This window comes from Schistocerca cancellata, chromosome 4, assembly GCF_023864275.1.
Source record: "Schistocerca cancellata isolate TAMUIC-IGC-003103 chromosome 4, iqSchCanc2.1, whole genome shotgun sequence".
NCBI lineage: Eukaryota > Metazoa > Arthropoda > Insecta > Orthoptera > Acrididae > Schistocerca > Schistocerca cancellata.
Window position 1 is genome coordinate 535,664,717 of NC_064629.1, and position 21,583 is coordinate 535,686,299.

The following is a 21,583-nucleotide window of genomic DNA, read 5'->3' on the forward strand; positions in this document are numbered from 1 at the left end:
CCCAATAGACGTAACTATAAGATACCGTGCGGCAAAGTACTGGCTAAAGATGGGGAAACTAGACCAGGTTCGGCAGATCACTGGTGTACCATATGCTACATCACGTCAACTCAAAGCATGGCGAGTGGATGCCTGGCAGAGCGAGTGGGCTAACAGCGATAAGGGCCGACGAGTCTATAGCTTTTTCCCTGACATCAAAGAACGATTAAGACTGAAGCATATCGATCCTAGCCGCGGTATGGTACATTTTCTGACAGGCCACGGCCCTTATCCCACGCACCTGAGCCGCGTGAGTCTGCAGCAGACTACCAGATGCACATGTGTGGAAGAAGGCTCCCCAGAACACACTGTCCTATTCTGCGGGCAACGCACAAACATTAGACACACACTACACATTACCCGGCAGAATACCCAAGATGAAATATACACCATTCTACGAGACCCAGACCTATGTGACAAACTTAATACACTAACTGACGAAATATCCAGGTCCCTGTATACCGAATATCTAAATAATAGACCATTCAGAAGGCAAGGCCGGGGACGCAGACCACAGAGTGCCCATGAGATGGATAGCAGTACAAACACCTCGGGCGAAGACACAGATGTTGAGATAAGCCATGTCGACGACCCATTGTGGCAACCTGCGTATGAGTAGTCTAGGTACCTGAACAACATCCAACACTAAAGAACACACACATGCACACAAAATCACAAATGAGTAATAGTCAAAATCCAGGCACTTACCCCAGGGACCTACGCATCCTGGCGAGAAGCAACATCCAGCCTGGATGGAAGGATCTTAATTGTGGTTCCCCTTAGCTGGGCCCAACCCGACGGATACTTAACGTAGATCGGGGAAAACCACCGTCCAGGCTGAGTTGCCGCGTAACCAGGAGGCGGGAACTGGTCTTACATGCATATGTACACACATACACACACACGCACATAGTACATACATACAAGAACACACACAAGAGGATATGCAGTCAAAGGTGACATGACACCTGTAAACAAGGGTTAACTCCAAGATAGGCACCTACCATACGAACCTACGCCTCCCGACGAGAGACAACACTGGGCCTGGATAGAAGGATCTTAATTGTGGTTCCCCTTAGCTGGGCCCAACCCGACGGATACACAATGTAGATCGGGGAAAACCACCGTCCAGGCTGAGTTGCCATATAGCCGGGAGGTGCCAATCATTCATCAAGCGAGAACTTGTCTGACAAGCACACATACACACCCACAACCACACATAATGACACACACACAGACCTAAACAAATTCAATAAAATCACTCCATCACATCTAGACTAGTTAATATTTAATTTTGCACTATGTAAGTAGTAAAAAGCTAATTAAGTTTACAAGTACATATGCGAACTGTGAGTGGCGGCCAGCGTCTTGAAGGTCATTCCAAGACCCTGACCGCAACCCACACATAGGTGGTGGTAATTTCTCTATCCTTTTCTTTCCTATCTCTCTGTTTACTCCTTCTTAAATTCAAAATGAAATTGTTTTCCATTTCCGTATTATTTATATTATTTGTAATGTATCTAAAAGCTGCACAACGAACAAAAACGAACAAATAACGTAAAAGCCCGCCTCCACGTGGCAAGACTTGGGCAACAGTGTGAGTGGGATCGGGAACAGGGGAGGTAACTCACATAACCACTCCTGGGCCCGAGGCCAGTCACAGTGGCTAAGAGGCTTAATACGACCCACCATAAGCAGTTAGAAGGTGGGTCAATAAATAAAGAGCAGCAAGTGAAAAAAAAAGTCTTTAACACTGGTAGCATGCCGCGACAGCGTGGACGTGAACCGTATGTGCAGTTGACGGACTTTGAGCGAGGGCGTATAGTGGGCATGCGGGAGGCCGGGTGGACGTACCGCCGAATTGCTCAACACGTGGGGCGTGAGGTCTCCACAGTACATCGATGTTGTCGCCAGTGGTCGGCGGAAGGTGCACGTGCCCGTCGACCTGGGACCGGACCGCAGCGACGCACGGATGCACGCCAAGACCGTAGGATCCTACGCAGTGCCGTAGGGGACCGCACCGCCACTTCCCAGCAAATTAGGGACACTGTTGCTCCTGGGGTATCGGCGAGGACCATTCGCAACCGTCTCCATGAAGCTGGGCTACGGTCCCGCACACCGTTAGGCCGTCTTCCGCTCACGCCCCAACATCGTGCAGCCCGCCTCCAGTGATGTCGCGACAGGCGTGAATGGAGGGACGAATGGAGACGTGTCGTCTTCAGCGATGAGAGTCGCTTCTGCCTTGGTGCCAATGATGGTCGTATGCGTGTTTGGCGCCGTGCAGGTGAGCGCCACAATCAGGACAGCATACGACCGAGGCACACAGGGCCAACACCAGGCATCATGGTGTGGGGAGCGATCTCCTACACTGGCCGTACACCACTGGTGATCGTCGAGGGGACACTGAATAGTGCACGGTACATCCAAACCGTCATCGAACCCATCGTTCTACCATTCCTAGACCGGCAAGGGAACTTGCTGTTCCAACAGGACAATGCACGTCCGCATGTATCCCATGCCACCCAACGTGCTCTAGAAGGTGTAAGTCAACTACCCTGGCCAGCAAGATCGGATCTGTCCCCCATTGAGCATGTTTGGGACTGGATGAAGCGTCGACTCACGCGGTCTGCACGTCCAGCACGAACGCTGGTCCATCTGAGGCGCCAGGTGGAAATGGCATGGCAAGCCGTTCCACAGGACTACATCCAGCATCTCTACGATCGTCTCCATGGGAGAATAGCAGCCTGCATTGCTGCGAAAGGTGGATATACACTGTACTAGTGCCGACATTGTGCATGCTCTGTTGCCTGTGTCTATGTGCCTGTGGTTCTGTCAGTGTGATCATGTGATGTATCTGACCCCAGGAATGTGTCAATAAAGTTTCCCCTTCCTGGGACAATGAATTCACGGTGTTCGTATTTAAATTTCCAAGAGTGTATATCGGAAAGACAGATTAGAAGCCGTAGGAGGTGCAGTGTTCATTGCAGTTGACAAAAATATTGTCTCTGTTGAGGAAGAAGTTGAGAGTGACAGTGAAGTCATCTGGTCGCGTATACAGGGTAAGTGAAACAAAGTTATTTGCTAGATGTTTTACCCGGCAACCCGATTCCGCTGTGACAGTTCTAGAGTCATTCAAAAAAAAAGTTTACGGTCAATAGCGCACAAAAACCCAGATCATGCAATAATATTTGGAGGCGACTTTAACCTACCGATTGTAGACTGTAATGTCTGTGAATTCATTGCGGGTTCAAAATGGTTCAAATGGCTCAGAGCACTATGGGACTTAACATCTATGGTCATCAGTCCCCTAGAACTTAGAACTACTTAAACCTAACTAACCTAAGGACATCACACAACACCCAGTCATCACGAGGCAGAGAAAATCCCTGACCCCGCCGGGAATCGAACCCGGGCGCGGGAAGCGAGAACGCTACCGCACGACCACAAGCTGCGGACTCATTGCGGGGGTACAGATATACAGTCATGCGAAATACTTTTCAACATGTTTTCTGAAAACGGTCTTGAGCAGCTAACTCGACAAACCACACTCAATGGGATTTGTAGCTAGAAATAGGCTGGACCTTATCGACAACATACAGGGTGTTACAAAAAGGTACGGCCAAAGTTTCAGGAAATATTCCTCACACACAAATAAAGAAAAGATGTTATGTGGACATGTGTCCGGAAACGCTTAATTGCCATGTTAAAGCTCATTTTAGTTTCGTCAGTATGTACTGTACTTCCTCGATTCACCGCCAGTTGGCCCAATTGAAGGAAGGTAATGTTGACTTCGGTGCTTGTGTTGACATGCGACTCATTGCTCTACAGTACTAGCATCAAGCACATCAGCACATAGCATCAACAGGTTAGTGTTCATCACGAACGTGGTTTTGCAGTCAGTGCAATGTTTACAAATGCGGAGTTGGCAGATGCCCATTTGATGTATGGATTAGCACGGGGCAATAGCCGTGGCGCGGTACGTTTGTATCGAGACGGATTTCCAGAACGAAGGTGTCCTGACAGGAAGACGTTCGAAGCAATTGATCGGCGTCTTAAGGAGCACGGAATATTCCAGCCTATGACTCGCGACTGGGGAAGACCTAGAACGACGAGGACACCTGCAATGGACGAGGCAATTCTTCGTGCAGGTGACGATAACCCTAATGTCAGCGTCAGAGAAGTTGCTGCTGCACAAGGTAACATTGACCACGTCACTGTATGGAGAGTGCTACGGGAGAACCAGTTGTTTCCGTACCATGTACAGCGTGTGCAGGCACTATCAGCAGCTAATTGGCCTCCACGGGTACACTTCTGCGAATGGTTCATCCAACAATGTGTCAATCCTCATTTCAGTGCAAATGTTCCTTTTACGGATGAGGCTACATTCCCACGTGATCAAATGAACGTTTGGGCAGGCATTGTTGGTGATGTCTTGATTGGGCCCCACGTTCTTCCACCTACGCTCAATGGAGCACGTTATCATGATTTCATACGGGATACTCTACCTGTGCTGCTACAACATGTGCCTTTACAAGTACGACACAACATGTGGATGGAGCTCCTGCACATTTCAGTCGAAGTGTTCGTACGCTTCTCAACAACAGATTCGGTGACCGATGGATTGGTAGAGGCGGACCAATTCCATGGCCTCCACGGTCTCCTGACCTCAACCCTCTTGACTTTCATTTATGGAGCATGTGAAAGCTCTTGTCTACGTTACCCCGGTACCAAATGTAGAGACTCTTCGTGCTCGTATTGTGGACGGCTGTGATACAATACGCCATTCTCCAAGGCTGCATCAGCGCATCAAGGATTCCATGCGACGGAGGGTGGATGCATGTATCCTCGCTAACGAAGGCCATTTTGAACATTTCCTGTAACGAAGTGTTTGAAGTCACGCTGGTATGTTCTGTTGCTGTGTTTTTCCATTCCATGATTAATGTGATTTGAAGAGAAGTAATAAAATGAGCTCTAACATGGAAAGTAAGCGTTTCCGGACACATGTCCACATAACATATTTTCTTTCTTTGTGTGTGAGGAATGTTTCCTGAAAGTTTGGCCGTACCTTTTTGTAACACTCTGTATAAGAAACTATCAGCCTCGATTGCGGCAATGAAACCAACCTTTACCTAGGTTTCAGCCCAAATAATTGAGCCTTCTTCAGAAGATATACCTGAATCTATAATTTGTCTAAGAGTACATGGTCTAGAAATTAAACTAAAACAGCCTGAATAGGCGTAGTCACATTTTAAAAATGCGGTACAAACGTACTAAGTCAACACTAAGACTCAACTTAAGGTCTGGCGTGTGCCTCGTCTCCATGGACGCAGTGCGGTGAGCCTCGGGAGCTCATGTGACACAGTGCCCCATTGCAGTCTGTTAACGACGGTACGAGCGTATGGAATAAGTTCACGATATGTGAGTGGCTGGAAGACTTCTTAAGTAATAGAACCTATTATGTTGTCCTGGAATGCGAGTGTTCATCAAAGACAAGGGTTGCGTCAGGCGTGCCCCAGGAAATTGTGATAGGACCGCTGTTGTTCTCTGTATACGTAAATGATTTGGCCGACAGTATGGGCAGCGATCTGCCTTTGTTTGCTGATGGTGTACCGTAAAGCATCGAAGTTGAGTGACTGTAGGAAGGTACAAGATGACTTAGACAAAACTTCCAGATGGTGTGATGAAAAGCAGGTAGCCCTATCTGTGGAAAAATGTGAGTTAATGCGGATGAGCAGGAAGATCAAACTTGTAATGTTCGGATACAGTGGTGTTAGTGTCCCGCTTGCCGTTGTCAAGTCATTTAAATAACTGGGCGTAACGTTGCAAAGCGATATGAAGTGGAACGAGCATGTGAAAACTGTGGTAAGGAAGGCGAATGGTCGACTTCTGTTTATTGGGAGAATTTTAGGAAACACTGGTTCACCTGTAAAGGAGACTGAATATAGGACGCTGGTGCGACCTATTCTTGAGTACTGCTTGAGTATTTGGGATCCGTAGCAGGTCGCATTGAAGGAAGACATCGAAGCAATTCAGAGACGGGCTGCTACATTTGTTACCGGTAGGTTCGAACAACGCGAAAGTGATACGGAGATGCTTCGGGAACTCAAATGGGAATCCCTGAAGAGAGGGCGACATTCTTTTCGAAGAAAACTATTGAGAAAATTTAGAGAACCGTCATTTCAAGCTGACTGCCGAATGATTCTATTGCCACCAACATACATTGCGCGTAAGGTCCACCAAGATAAGATACGAGAAATTAGGGATCATTCGGAGACATATAAACAATCGCTTTTCTCTCGTTCTGTTTGCAAGTGGAACGGGAAAGGGAATGACAAGTAGTGGTACATGGTACCCTCCACCGCGCACCGTAGGTGGCTGGTGAAGTATCTGTGTAGCTGTAGGTGGAGATATAGATAAATGACCTTGCAGATAGCGACATAACGTCTGAGGTTCTATGAGTCTTTTCGCAGCTAAGACAGATGCCAGACTGAGATTCACTGAAGACTTCTCAGGAAGTGTAGTCCATGCACTTAGGACGTAGCTTACAAACCCCTCGTTCGACCAATACTTGAATATTGTTCTTCAGGTTGGTATCCGTACCAGATAGGACTATAGAGATAATCGAGAAGATCCTAAGAAGAATAGTGCGTTTCGTCACTGATTCATTTAGTACGCGCGAAAGCATCACTGAGATGCTCAACTATCTCCAATGGCAGGCTCTGCAAGCGAGACGTTGTGCATCATGGCGCGGTTTATCGTTCAAGTTTTAAGAGCATGCCTTCCTAGAAGAATGTGCCGTTATATTGTATTCTCTTAAGAATATCTCGAGAAAAGGTCATGAAGATAAAATTAGATTCAAGCTCACGCGGAGGCTTCTTCACGCGCACCATTCACGAACTCAGCAGGAAAGGGGGGCAATGACATTGGTACACGAATTATCCTACTCCACACTTCCGGAGAAAGGATATAGATGTAAATTAAGAGATATTTAGCTTCCACATACCGCTCAGGACAAATCAAGATCATCTGAAACTGAAAACGACACTGAATGAGTGGCCACAGTAGTTCTTGCTCTCCAGAAAGATGCGCACTGAAGTGACAAAAGACATGGGATACCGATATATACATATACAGATGGCGGTAGTATCGCATACACAAGACATAAAACATCAGTGCATTGGCAGACCTGTCTTTTGTTCTCAGGTAATTCATGTGAGAATAGACTTTGAACGCGGTATGGCAGTTGGAGCTAGACGCATGGGACATTCCGTTTCGGAAATCGTTAGGGAATTCAATATTCCGAGATCCACAATGTCAAGAGTGTGTTGAGAATACCAAACTTCAGGCATTAACCGACAACGCAGTGCCCGAGGACCTTCACTTAACGACTGAGAGCAGCAGAGTTTGCATAGAGTTGCTAACAAACAAGCAACACTGCGTGAAATAACCGTAGAAATCAATGTGAGACGTAGGACGAAAGTATCGTTAGAACAGTGCGACGAAATCTGGCGTTAATGGCCGATGGCAGCAGATGGCTGACACGAGAGCTTTTGCTAAAAGCACTACCCTAGGCACGTGACCATATCGGTTGGGTCCTTGACGACTGGAAAACCGTGGTCTGCTCAGAGGAGTCCAGATTTCAGTTGTTAAGAACTGATGGTATGGTTCGAGTGTGGCGGAGACACCACGAAGCCATGGTCCCAAGTTATCAACAAACCACTGTGCATGTTGGCGATGGGTGCATAATGTGTGGGCTGTGTTTACGTGGAATGAACTGGATCCTCTCGTCCATCTGAACCGATAATTGGCTGTAAATGTTATGTTAGGATACTTGGAGACTTCATGTTCCCAAAAAACGATGGAATTTTTATGGATGCCAGTGCAGCATGTCACTGGGCCGCAATTGTTCGCGATTGGTTTGAAGAACATTCTAGACAGTTCGAGCGAATGATATGGCCACCCAGATCGCTCGATATGAAGCCCAACGAACATTTATGGGACATGATCGAGAGGTCAATTCGTACACAAAATCTTGCCCCGGCAACACTTTCGTAATTATGGACAGCTATAGAGGCAGCAAGGCTCAATATTACTGCAAGGGACTTTCAACGAGTTGTTGCACTGCGCCGGGAAAGAGGAGGTCCGACACGATAGTAGGAAGTATACCATGACTTTTGTCACCTCAGTGTACAGCTTTTGGTGCCTTATGTGGCCAAGTTTTATAAAGCCAACACATGAAGAGCTTAGTATGTAGAAAGTTCCGCATTGGGCTGCTGAGATTTGAAATTCTAACAGCTACAACGTCATCAGAGTCGCTTCGCTCTCAGGCTAGGTACACTGTTTTGCATAGATCATTGACCTCCGTAATTTCCGAGGCACTTCTCGAGGAAAACTGTTACCCGCCGCCAGAGTTTAGCATAGCTGTGACACATCACCTTACGGTCTCGGAGCCTCTTCGCTTCATATAAACTCCGAGGGTAAGATATCTACTCCTGAAGAGATTGCAACGTCACGCCCAAAGGATACATTTCCTTTTTATAAAAGCTCCCCAGCAAAAGTGTTGCGAGATCAAGCTAATAAACTAAGTACGTGTATTTCTCTTAACGAATCAACACGAATTCAAGAACTCGTGTGAAGTGCAGTTTGCTTTATTCCTACTCGACATCTTGCGGATAACGGATGATGGCGAACAGGTAGATTCCGTCTTCCTAGATTTCCGTAAGCGTTCGATGCTTTGACACGTAGCCGACCACTAAGATACGCTCATATGAAAAATCTTTGTAGATGATTGGTTGGCTCGATGAACAATTGACTAACAGAACCCTGTAGGTTATGCTGGACCGCGAATGTTCTACACAAACGAAAGTAACATCGGAAGTACACTAAAGAAGCGTAATAGGACCAATAATGTTCTCAATGTATACAAATGTTTTATCAGATATTATCAGCAGCACTATGAAAGTGTTCGCTGATGACACCGTTGTCTTCAGGAAAGTATCGTCATTGGGCGACTGTAAAGAAATACAAGACGGTTTGTACAAAATTACCACTTGGTGTAATGAACGGCACGTGTCTTCACATGTGAATAAATGTTAGATAACACCCACGTAAAAGCCGGCCGCTGTGGCCGAGCGGTTCTAGGCGCTTCAGTCCGGAACCACGCTGCTGCTACGGTCGCAGGTTCGAATCCTGCCTGTTCTATGTTGTCATATCGGAGGACACATGTGAATGCGATTGAAACATTTGTCTGTCTAGGTTGACACTGAACCCTCTGACATAGAAATTATGGTTCAAATGGCTCTGAGCACTATGGGACTCAACTGCTGTGGTCATAAGTCCCCTAGAACTTAGAACTACTTAAACCTAACTAACCTAAGGACATCACACACATCCATGCCCGAGGCAGGATTCGAACCTGCGACCGTAGCGGTCGTGCGGTTTCAGACTGTAGCGCCTTTAACCGCTCGGCCACTCCGGCCGGCCATAGAAATTATGAATTTCAAAGTTGGTGGGACTGCCAGTTGATATTTGGTTCACCCTATTATAAATATTCGATGTGGTACTGAATTTGTTTATTTCGATTTTTTTTTTTTTTTTTTTTTTTTTTTTGCAGGTACCAATCTAAATAGTTTTACACGGATGCGTGGTGTCTGTTGTGTCGGATATGCCAGTAAGAATAGTCACCACGCGGAATTCACAGCTGTGAAACATATTATGCAAACTGAAGGAGGAGGGGGCAGAAAGTAAAAGGAAAAGAAATGGAAGAGAAATGATTATTGTATCAGCTGCATCAGTACTTTGTGTGGTATCAGCGGCGACGAGTGAAAATGTGTGCCGGACTGGCATTCAAACCCAGGTAGTGCAGTGGTTAACGCAAGTGCCTAGTAAGCAGGAGATGCCGAATACGAATTCTGGTCCAGCACACATATTCACTCTTCGTCGCTGATGCTGCACAGTGTCCTGAAGCAGCAGATATCGGTAATCCCTTCCCTTCTCCTTTCTTCCTATCCTCTCCTCCTTAATTTATATAATATGTTTCACAGCTGTGGATTTTGCTTGATGTCTGTTCTTTCGGTCATGTCCGAAACAAAAGACACCGTGCATTCATGTAACTAACATGCGTCGATGGGCAATGGATCCACCACATTCAGTGCGGATGCACAATTATGTCCGACCTCCCGCAGGAATCTCTAAGTAGTGAGCGTGGAGGACATGGACAGGGACTACGGATGGGTGCCCCAAGGTGGGAATGTGGGTCGGCCAAGAGGCGTGCCGAGATACGCCGCGTAGCTGTGATAAACACTGTGTACGGGTGGCACAGTGGCTAACGCAACTGCCTAGTAAGCGGGACATCCAGGCTTCGAATCCTGATCCGACACACATTTCCACTCGTCTCCGCCGATGCCGCTCGAAATCCTGATATAGCTGATATCAATACTCCCTTCCCTTTGCTTTCCCAACCCCCCTTCCCCCCCCCCTCCTTCAATTTGCATGAATTGTGTTATTTTAACTTAAGAACACGGTACGAAAATTTAAAATTTCGATTCATTAACCAAAAGTACAATTTTGAAGTGGACTTTACTTTGACTTGTGTTTCATCTAATTGAAAACGTAGGGCTGCGTTTTCGGAATTTGTGGGGCGAACGGAAACAATAGTCGTCAGTGTTTCTTCAGAAGAAGGCCAAGAATTCGACGGAAATGAAGAACCACATTACACTGTTCTCAACGCAGGAAATTACGCTATGATTAAAGCATATAGAAAAAAAATAAGCGGTCATTTAGATTGTATACATGTAAAATACGTTACTTAAAAGGCAAACTTTATATTGAAGTTTACTGAAAAAACAGGGCTGGTTACACACTTTTATTTAAACGGATGAGGAGTCATTCTTTAGTCGAGATGTCGTTCGAAAGCGCTTCTTTAGATATGGTTGGGAGGGAGGGAGGGGGGTACGATTGGTAGATTCAGTGATTTAATTTTTAAACATGATGTCAGTGTCTTCATGTATTAACAAACAAACCAAGTTCGTTAGTTTAATGTAACAATAAAGTAATTACAATAATAGCAATTTTTATTTGGAGAAGAGAACAAAAAGCACAATTCGTGCAATAGTTTTAGTTTTTGTATTGAATATAATTTGTTTTGATCAGATAAATATTGTTTCTTATCCTCCTGGATACAAGACGGACTTTGACATGCCCCTACTCACCCAAAAGGCCAACAAATAGAAAAAATAATAAGATTAGCTATGCTCTTTCTATTCATCCATCTCTGCGGAGTGAAAAGAGACATCAAGTTTTTTTTTCTATTTTACAAAAACATTAATTAGTTCCAAACTCTAATTATACCTTTAAAGTTGATTTTCTATTTCTTTTTAAAAATATCAGTCTTTTCTTCTCTATTCACCCTCTTTTACGCTAATGCATCTGTAAATGAAATCGCATAGTGCGCACGGAAGTGTAACAGATACATATGTTCGCGGAACGCAAATGAGAATCCTGGAAGAAGGCAGCCTTTGCCCTGTATGGTATATTTAGAGAAGCTATATTAGAAGAAAACTGTGCGACAGTTCTGCCACCACTATTGCATATCTCGAGTAGGGATTATGAGAATAAAGTAAGGGAGATTAGAGCATGTGCAAAGGAATACGGACAGTTATTTTACAATCGCTCACTAACCGGACGAAATAGGACATACAATGGAAACCGTTGGCATGAAGTATCTTCTGCCACGCACTACACTGCGACTTGGGAGTATAGATGTAAATTACATTATTATTTTCATTTGTAACTTTTTTTGGAATATGACGTGCACTGCCGGACTCAATGAATGTAAATCTACGAATTTTACAATGCATTTGACTAGCGCTTTCCTTTCTCTATTTGATTTTAATTCCTATTAACCCTGAGGTACCAATTACATAGACTTGCAGCTTAACGTGTTTGTGGTTCAAATGGCTCTGAGCACTATGGGACTTAACATCTATGGTCATCAGTCCCCTAGAACTTAGAACTACTTAAACCTAACTAACCTAAGGACATCACACAACACCCAGTCATCACGAGGCAGAGAAAATCCATGACCCCGCCGGGAATCGAACCCGGGAACCCGGGCGCGGGAAGGGAGAACGCTACCGCACGACCACGAGCTGGGGACTAACGTGTTAGTGGCTGATAATTTCTACACGTTGCTATGGTTGTTAAACTTACGTGCGTATTATTTCTCCTCGTCCTCCTTCCATCCTTTTGCAGAACACTGTAGCAGTAACGCTGTGCCCCCCCCCCCTTTTTTTTCAGAACACTTCCGTACCAACAGGAATTAACTAACAAGGCACAAAGTTCTTAGTTCTTGGATATACATATCGATGAAAATTTAAACTGGAGACGTCTTTAGACCTTTCAGTTCACTTGCTTTAGCTACAAGAATATTTACAAACTTTAGGAACTTACAAAAAGGAGATTAGCCTATTTTGCACATCGTCACTTACTGACATTATTTGGATTATATTTTGGACGAACTGCTCACGGACTAAAATTATTCACTGCGTAAAAGAAAGTTATTAGAACTGTGTGTGGAGCTGACACTATTACGTCGCAGAGGCATTCATTTAAGTAGTAGAAGCAAATAACCAGTTACAAACTTGAAAACTGCTAGCATGCAGCCATGAAAATAGATATTACTTAGGAACTTTGTGAAACTTCTTTTCACTGTGTTTGGTTGTCGACTGTAAGAGGCGTGGCGGAGAACTGTGAATGGGATTAAAATTATAAATCTTCCTCGGCAAAGGAGATAGAGTCCTGTTTTTGCATAGTGATTTAACCGCAGGATAACAACTTCAGAAATGACAGCTCTTTCGATGCTTCACAAGAAAGATATGCAAAGTGCTGGTTGTAGATTCTACTCTCATCTTCTTTCTTCCGTAGTGTTTAGTAACTGCAAAAACAAAACAATTCACTCAAAGCACTATAAAGATACAAATATGTCATCAACCTCAGATTGGATATGGAAGGTCCAGGAAGGACGTAAAATCGATGTTATTTCACAAAGATGTTTTGGCAACAATTTCTGACAAGTGTATTCTTCTACGACGTAGCAGTGTCTCAAACTTGGCTAGACAGGATAATGTTCTCACAGAAGATTAATTACGAGGAATAAAAGAAACTCTAAACCACACCATTGAGCAACTTCATTTGATAAATAATAAATGTGCAGTGTAAATAAGACTGCATATAAATAGAAGCTAACTGTACAACAAAAATAAATACAAGTCAGTGTGGACAAAAAAAAAAAAAGGAAGGAGTCGTGCTATTGAACTAAAGCAAATCTAGCTCCATTGAAATTAAAAGATGTGTAATGGATTTCAAGCCATCGGCCTTGCCGCAGTGGTAACACCGGTTCCCATCAGATCACGAAAGTTAAGCGCTACCGGCCTTGGCTATCACCTGGATGGGTGACTGACCGGTCTGCCGAGTGCTGTTGGCAAGCGGGGTGCACTCAACCCTTGTGAGGCAAATTGACGAGATACTTCATCTATAAATAGCGGCTCTGATCACGAAAACTGACAACGGCTGGGAGAGCAGTGTGCTGACCACATGCCTCTCCATGTCCGCATCCAGTGACGGCTGCCGGCAGAGGATGACAAGGCAGTCGGTCAGTACCGTTGGGCCTTCCGAGGTCCGTTCGGACGGAGTCTGGTAATGGATCTGAGGATCTGCAAGCGTTGAAAGTCTGTCTAATTCTTTCACAGAGAAAAAAATACTGTTATTTGAGAACAGATTTTAAACATTTATAACTTGAAAACAGAACTTTTGTAATCAAGTTTCCTACTTCTTCTACCAAGATGGAGCCACAGCTAGCTCGATATTAATGTGAACGAAGCAATAGTAATAGAAATCCACTACTGCGTTATAGGATGTGTCTCTGGTATCTTATAGAGGTGTGTAGTATACATAACCAGTCCACTGCGTATATGTGTTGTCCCGTGGTTGGAACCCAGCTTATAACACACAAAGTTGCGACACTCACTGCTTTGAGAATCGTTATCGCCTGACAGTTGGAACGGCACTAGCACCCCTAGTAGGAGAAAGCCAGCCGTAACATTAGTGTTTGTTTTTAATTACTTTCAAACTAACGAAATAGTTGCTGTGTTCTTGCATTCCAAGCATTAGTAAATTATCAATAGACATGAATGATCGCGAAAGAAATGTACAAATAGTCGAATCCCACTGCCTCAGTGATATAAGCTTCAACTTATGAATGACGTTTATAACTGCAGCTTACTCCGCTGAAGCAAGAGAATATAAACACATATTTCATGAACGATAAGCATATATTTCTGTGGTTCTCTATTCTTATTATGAGACGCACTTCCCTTGGCATGTAACAATTCTGTATGGAATCTAATCGCACATTCTTACACTTTACTCGACTTCCTAACACACGAATATTTTTATAGATGTAATTACTTTGGCTTCGAAAGCGAAAGTGTTGAAGATTCTTGCCGTTTGTGTCTCAGATGTAGCAACAGTTGTAGAATTGGTTTCTTATTATTACGTTTGCCTACTTTTCTCTTTACCTACAATAGTGGTGGCTTTTTGGCACGTTAATTAATGCAGCTATTGCATTCATGCCAATTTTCTGCGATCCACATTTACTGATTTGACTGGAAGTGTACTGAAGAAACGTCACGTCGTTGAGTTCATATAGAATGTCTTTCTCCGAAAGGTCACGCCTTCAGTTGTTTACTAGCCATTCGTTGCCGGCTGGTGTGGCCGAGCGGTTCTAGGCGCTTCAGTCTAGATCCGCGCGTCCATTACGGTCGCAGGTTCGAATCCTTCCTCGGGCATGGATTTGTGTGATGTCCTTAGGTTAGTTAGGTTTAAGTAGTTCTAAGTTCTAGGGGACTGATGACCTCAGATGTGAAGTCCCATAGTGCTGAGAGCCATTTGAACCATTTTTTAGCCATTCGTTTATTCTTAAAATAAAACTACTTTCTTCAGTAAATATAGGTACGCTGCAAGAAAACCGCAAATAAAGTGTCGTGTAATGCACCGCTGTATGCCTCCCATGTTCGCTAGGAAACTAGAGAAAGACAAATGTGGCGTCATATTTTAGTTATTGCCGATTTTTATTGCACTACATCTGCTCCCCATTGTAAAAAGTATGTTGCATATCAATATAAACGAGACTATTCGCACTCATCCGATGTCGTAGTCAGAAGTTAGCCTTCTGACCGCTTAGAGCCTGCTGCCGAAACATATAATAAATATCAGCAGGAGTGTCGCGACCGTATGTGTTAGGCTGTGGTTGGAACGAAGCATAGCCGACGCCGTATTGAATTAAATATTTGTGAAAATAAAGTGCTATAGTTCGTGGTTTTCGTGTTTAAACTTGCATTCTAGGAATATACATTGTTTTGATGCAACACAGGACTAAATATTTTCCAAAAACACGTCGTGTTTTTTTGTTTTTTGTTTTTTTTTTTTTTTTTTGCGACGTGACGTTTCAAAATTTCTGACAGTGTGCGCCGACAAATAAAGCGGTACCCTCACAAATTGCTCGTGAGTCTGAGAAAAAGTGCAAAACAATAATTTCGTTTTACCATATAGCTTGTTGTTATTCTACACTATCATGTACATAAATTACAGACAGCCTCCCCTCATACATGCTAGCCACGCGGAAAATGTTATTGTACATCACTCCTAAACATATATCACTTAACCAAAGCATATATCTTTCTCCTAATTAATTAAATAAAAGTTATTCTAGGCTAGATCTGAACTTTAAGAATCAAATCTCTTATAAGTAAGACTAAACTACGTGAACACTGCGCGCCGAAGCGCAGCGTGCTCGTCACTGCGTGCCACTGGCGTTCCGAGGTCGCATGAGTCAACAAGCGGTAACTACTCAAAGCGAAAACGACTCAGCGATTACGACAGACTTCCAGCAAACCTGCCGGCTCGCCCACGATTCCGCCACGCAATGACGGAAATTTCCTCTCACAAGGTGAAGGCCTCAGACACGGACAACCGATTCGGCTCAGATTTGGCAGGTCGCTTGTGTACAACCTAAAACGAAGGAATCTAAGATATTTTGGGTCAACGCCTCCTCGTTTTTGAGAAAATCAACCCTAAGGGCTATGACGAGCAATCGACTCAAAATTGGCGGGATCTATAGATAATTGTAAATAGAGCATTTTTCATCATCAGGTATGGGGTCCGAAAACGCATACTTTTCCAGAAATCGAGGTAAAAAACTTTCACAACTGCCGCTCCTGTATCCACATGGTAAACGCTATTCGCCGATAGCGCAACAGGGCCGGCACGGTAGCTCAGCGTGTTCGGTTAGAGAGCCAGTTGGCCTCAGTAATATAAAAAATAAATAAAGAAATAAATAATAAAAAAACGAGTGGAACGATCAACAAACGAACTTGAACGGATGTCATGTGACAATGGCGAATGATGTTCTTTTCTTTTGTATTTTTCCATATCTCAGTTGATAGAGATAGGAGGGTTAATAAGGTAAGTAAATCAATAAGGAATGATGATAATAAAAAGACAAACTAATTTCCCAAACACCGTGTCACAGACGATGGCAAGCGGGAAGTTACCGACGCAGTGTTTTGGTTCGTAAAAGTGTTGCAAGACGGATGCAATATCAATGCACTTCCGGAAGCAGGCAGTCCTGTTTCTCAGCGTCCCAGATTGATAGGGGCGGCTATCGTCGAGCGATTTTTCGAGATGACGAACGAAATGACTTTTGTTGATACTGAAGTACTGTACCATGAAGACGAAGCAGAAAGTGATTCAGTGGAGCCGGCCGGGGTGGCCAAGCGGTTAAAGGCGCCACAGTCTGGAACCGCGCGACCGCTGCGGTCGCAGGTTCGAATCCTGCCTCGGGCATGGATGTGTGTGATGTCCTTAGGTTAGTTAGGTTTAAGTAGTTCTAAGTTCTAGGGGACTGATGACCTTAGAAGTTAAGTCCCATAGTGCTCAGAGCCATTTGAACCATTTTTTTGATTCAGTGGAAGATATCCCGACGAGTTAATCGCAAAATTGTCATAGCACTTTGTAAATCTCCGCGTCACTGGGAATATGTGCTTCCTGTGTTCCTCATGAGCATTACGAACCGGTTACTAAACGATTGAACTACGGCGCTATACCCCTTGAAGTAAAAGTAAAGGTAGTAGCGCTAGCCAGGAATCATCCAAATTGGAACTTACGAACACTGCAAAAGAATGGAGCAACAACAGCCCTGAAAAGGAAGGAGGACTTGGAAGTGTTGGAAAGTGATACCGTTAAAGGAGGGCCAAGATACGACAAATACCAGGAGATAAATAAGTGGACATATGACCGATTTGTCGAATCTCGTTGTCGTAACGAGAATGTAACAACGAGAATACTTAAGGAGTGGGCTGCAGGTGCAGCGCTTCAATATACGGCCATCAAGGATTTTACGTTTGCTGCATCATTATCTTGGGCAAGAAATTTCAAATCGGAGTATAAAATTCGTCAACGGCACGTCACTAAATACGTCTCTCATAAGGAGGTACAAAATATAGAAGATATACAGAATGTGGCGGCTCTTTTCAGCAAATAAACAGCGTCACTTATGATCGATTTCAGTCGTGATTACGTGACCAACACCGATCAAACAGGATGCGAGTATCTGGTGAACATTTGACGCCTGCTATCGCATAAGGGAGAAAAACGAACCTTTGTCGCAGTTGGTAGTAAAAACAAACTAACACATTCTTACACGGCGCAATGTGCCATCACAGCCTCTGGAAAAGTGTTCACTAAGGTTTTCCCGTGTTTACAAGAAACGAATGTTACATTTGGTCAATCGTTTAACTGACTCGTTGAATTATCTTTACGTTACGTGCACCAATTCCGGGAAACTGACGAATGCGATTTACACAACATTTCTTGAGAATGTTTTAAAACCCTACGTTTCTGATAACAAGATTTCTCTAATACTGGATTCCTGGAGTGGACAAATTAATACTGCTTATATGACACAATGTTTATAGATGGCGAGGGTCAGCCGACGTGCACAGTAAAAGTAACACAGCGAAACTGCACATCTGTGTGCCAGCCGTGTGATGTTTATTTCTATCGCCAGGTTAGAAACTTTATTTCCAGGCTTCAGAATTGTAGTGTGCTTCTGGAAACCCAGCTGGAATTGCACAGCCACACGGATGCAATAACTATTCACTGTATAATTCATAACCAACTTTCAGCACCGATTTTTCAGCCAATGATATCGTATGCGTGGTACGCATCCGAATTAAGTCGCGAAAATGACATATTTTTTAAATGTAAACCAAATTTGTTTTCCGCCGACTCTTCGTTAGGAACAGTGTAGCTGTCGAAAGTTGCACTCATTGGATGTTCTTGGTGCCGTGAGTATATTTGTTTCGAATGTTTATATGACAAGTACCATCCATCTAGTTGATCGAAGAAAAGTGAGGACACGTAACAGTGACTGGACGAGCCATTGTAAAGTGACCAGGAGTAACATTTTAGTTGTTTACTATCCAAAGAGATTTGAGAAATTTATTTGCCTACCTTATTATCATCATTCCTTATTGATTTACTTACCTTATTAACCCTCCTATCCCTATCAATTGAGATATGGAAAAATACGAAAGAAAAGAACATCATCCGCCGTTGTTACATGACATCCGTTCAAGTTCGTTTGTTGATCGTTCCACTCAGTTTTTTTATCACAGAGGCCAACCGGCTCTCTAATCGAACACGCTGAGCTACCGTGCCGGCCCTGTTGCGCTCTCAGCAAAAACCGTTTACCATGTGGGTACAGGAGCGACAGTTGTGAAAGTTTCTTACCTCGATTTCTGGAAAAGTACGCGTTTTTGGACCCCATACCTGATGATGAAAAATGCTCTATTTACAATTATCTATCGCTCCCGACAATTTTGAGTCGATTGCTAGTCATAATCTTTAGGGGTGATTTTCTCAAAAACGAGGAGGCGTTGACCCAAAATATCTTAGATTCCTTCGTTTTAGGTCGTACACAAGCGACCTGCCAAATCTGAGCCGAATCGGTTGGCCATATCTGAGACCTTCCCCTTGTCAGACGAAATCGGGCTTTCTTTTTAACTGAAATAAGGCGCGTTGTCTTTCAAGAAACATTTTCGGTTGTTGAAGTAAGAATCACAATGAAACTAGGCTTCGTTCAGGGCACAACAGGGACTTTCGAAGTCATCCATGAAACTTCAGCCTGCACTGACAGTTTATGCTATTTTAATTTTAATCAGTAAGATATTCCAAGATTTTGAAAATGGCCGTGCTTCAGCAACTGTACTTGCAAGAACTTCAATGCATTAGAAATAACAGCCAAGCGGTTGTTAAATACAGTTTTATTAAACCTTGACCATGGTTTCGACGGTTCTAAAACCATCTTCTTCAGAAGATGTAGGATGTAGAATCACATTGACTATAACCAAAGTGGGAGTCGTTGATTCTGTATAGTATACGTCATCCACTTAATCACCAACTAAATACATCATAAAAAAGTAGTACCCGTCTGCTATAGGGATTTGTCTTAAAACATTCAAAAATGTTTTTTAATATCATATATTTGAAGTACGATACAAAAATATGTAATATTCCACTTGAAAGATTTGTATAAAACTGACATTCAAATAGAAAAAGTGGCACCAAATCCTATACAGTGTCAGTGTGACATATTGACGCTCTGTAGGGTCTGATGTCACGTTTTATACAAATCTTTCAAGTGGCACAATATGTATTATATCCTGCGTCAAACATGTGATATTAAAAAGCCCGACAGCATACGGCTACTACTTTTGTATAATGTATTTAGATGGTGATTAAGTGGATGACATGTACTAGAAAGAGTCAACGACTCCCACTTTGATTACAGATAATCTGATTTTACGTCATACAACTTCTGAAGAAGGCGGTTTTAAATCGTTGAAACCATGGTCAAGGTTTAACAAACCTGTATTTTGCAACTGGTTGGCTGTTATTTCTAAAGCTCTGAAGTTAGATATTTAGTTGCCTTTGCTTGCTTAATACATTCCCAAAGTTTCTGGCAATCTGTATGCCGAGCATGGAGAAGGATATCATATCAGAAATTCTCTCACTATTAGCGATGCCATGTAGAAGTTTCCGTTCTAGTGAACCGTTACAACCGCTTTTCTTGTTTATTTAATACATCAGTTGGATGCACCATTGTTTCAAGATCGAATATTAGCAAAACACTGAACAATTACTATCATCTTCCTAAGTAGGTACTTTGAAAACTGGTCAACAGCAAGCCATTGTACATTATAGTGACTATTATCTTCCGATATCAATTTTTTTCTCACAAATTATTAACCTGGTATAATAAGGAGTGCACTGTGTTGAATATCCACGATGATTCCGTGACGATGTTACTATCTTTAAGGGATGATGGAGAATGGTAAGGAGATCCTGGTCCGGAAACGACCGAGTCGAAAGTTACAAGTGAAAATCGTTCTGATACCTCTGTCAGTGGAATACATGTACCGGTACTGTTTCTGCTATGTCTGTAGACTAGACAGCTTTCAGAGTAGTATGAACCAAAAAAATAAAAAAGTCCAGTAAACATGGGCTCTAAAATGCATACTTAAGAGCTAGGTGCACTTGTTCCGTAGGAGAGATGTTTCACAGATCCAAATGAACAAGTGCTCATAGCCCGTAAGAAATGCATTTCAGAGCCCCTGTTTACCAGTACCGGTATATGTATTCCACTGTCAAAGATATCAAAACGATTTTCGCTCATAACTGTCGACTCGGTCTTTCCGACCAGGATCCCTTACCTCCAATTGATACACTTACCCTTATCCTTCATCCCTGAAAGTTTTTAACATCATCATCACGAAAGCACTCTGTATAAATGTAATAAGTAAAAAGGAATAAGTTACGTGTTGTTTAGTCAGTGCATGTGAAAATTGCTTATCGATCTTTGCCACACCTACAGTTTTTCCAGATGCAGAGAAACTGGGTTATTGTAAAAAGACTGAAATTAGATTACAGTTTAACATTCGGCCGATATCGAAATCACAAGATACTTAACTGGATAAACATTGGGTAAGACGGAACAATCCATGTATTTGTCTGAAGCTATTTAGGAAAACTATGGAAATCGTAGTTATGATCAGCTAGAAAGAAACTGGAACTATATTCATCTCTGATATGAGTCTACTGCTTTAGCAACTTGTACTCGGACGCAAGGCTGCTAACACACGCCAGGGCAGAGCGTTAGACGCGGAGATAGTCGATTCTCACTCTGGTTGTAATGTTTCATCACCCGTATTTGGTCCACGAGAGAAAAAGAGGCAGTATCCGGATTTCTTTCTCCCTTTCTCCTCATTTTGCTTCCACAATCACCCACAATAACATAACCACAACACGTTTCCTTACAAGTATTCGCCACAATTATCCATACAACCCAAATGCAAATACAACTCTTTCGTTGAGTGTAATAAGTCTACCTGCCAAGGTATTCCAACATGTCGCACTAATACCAACG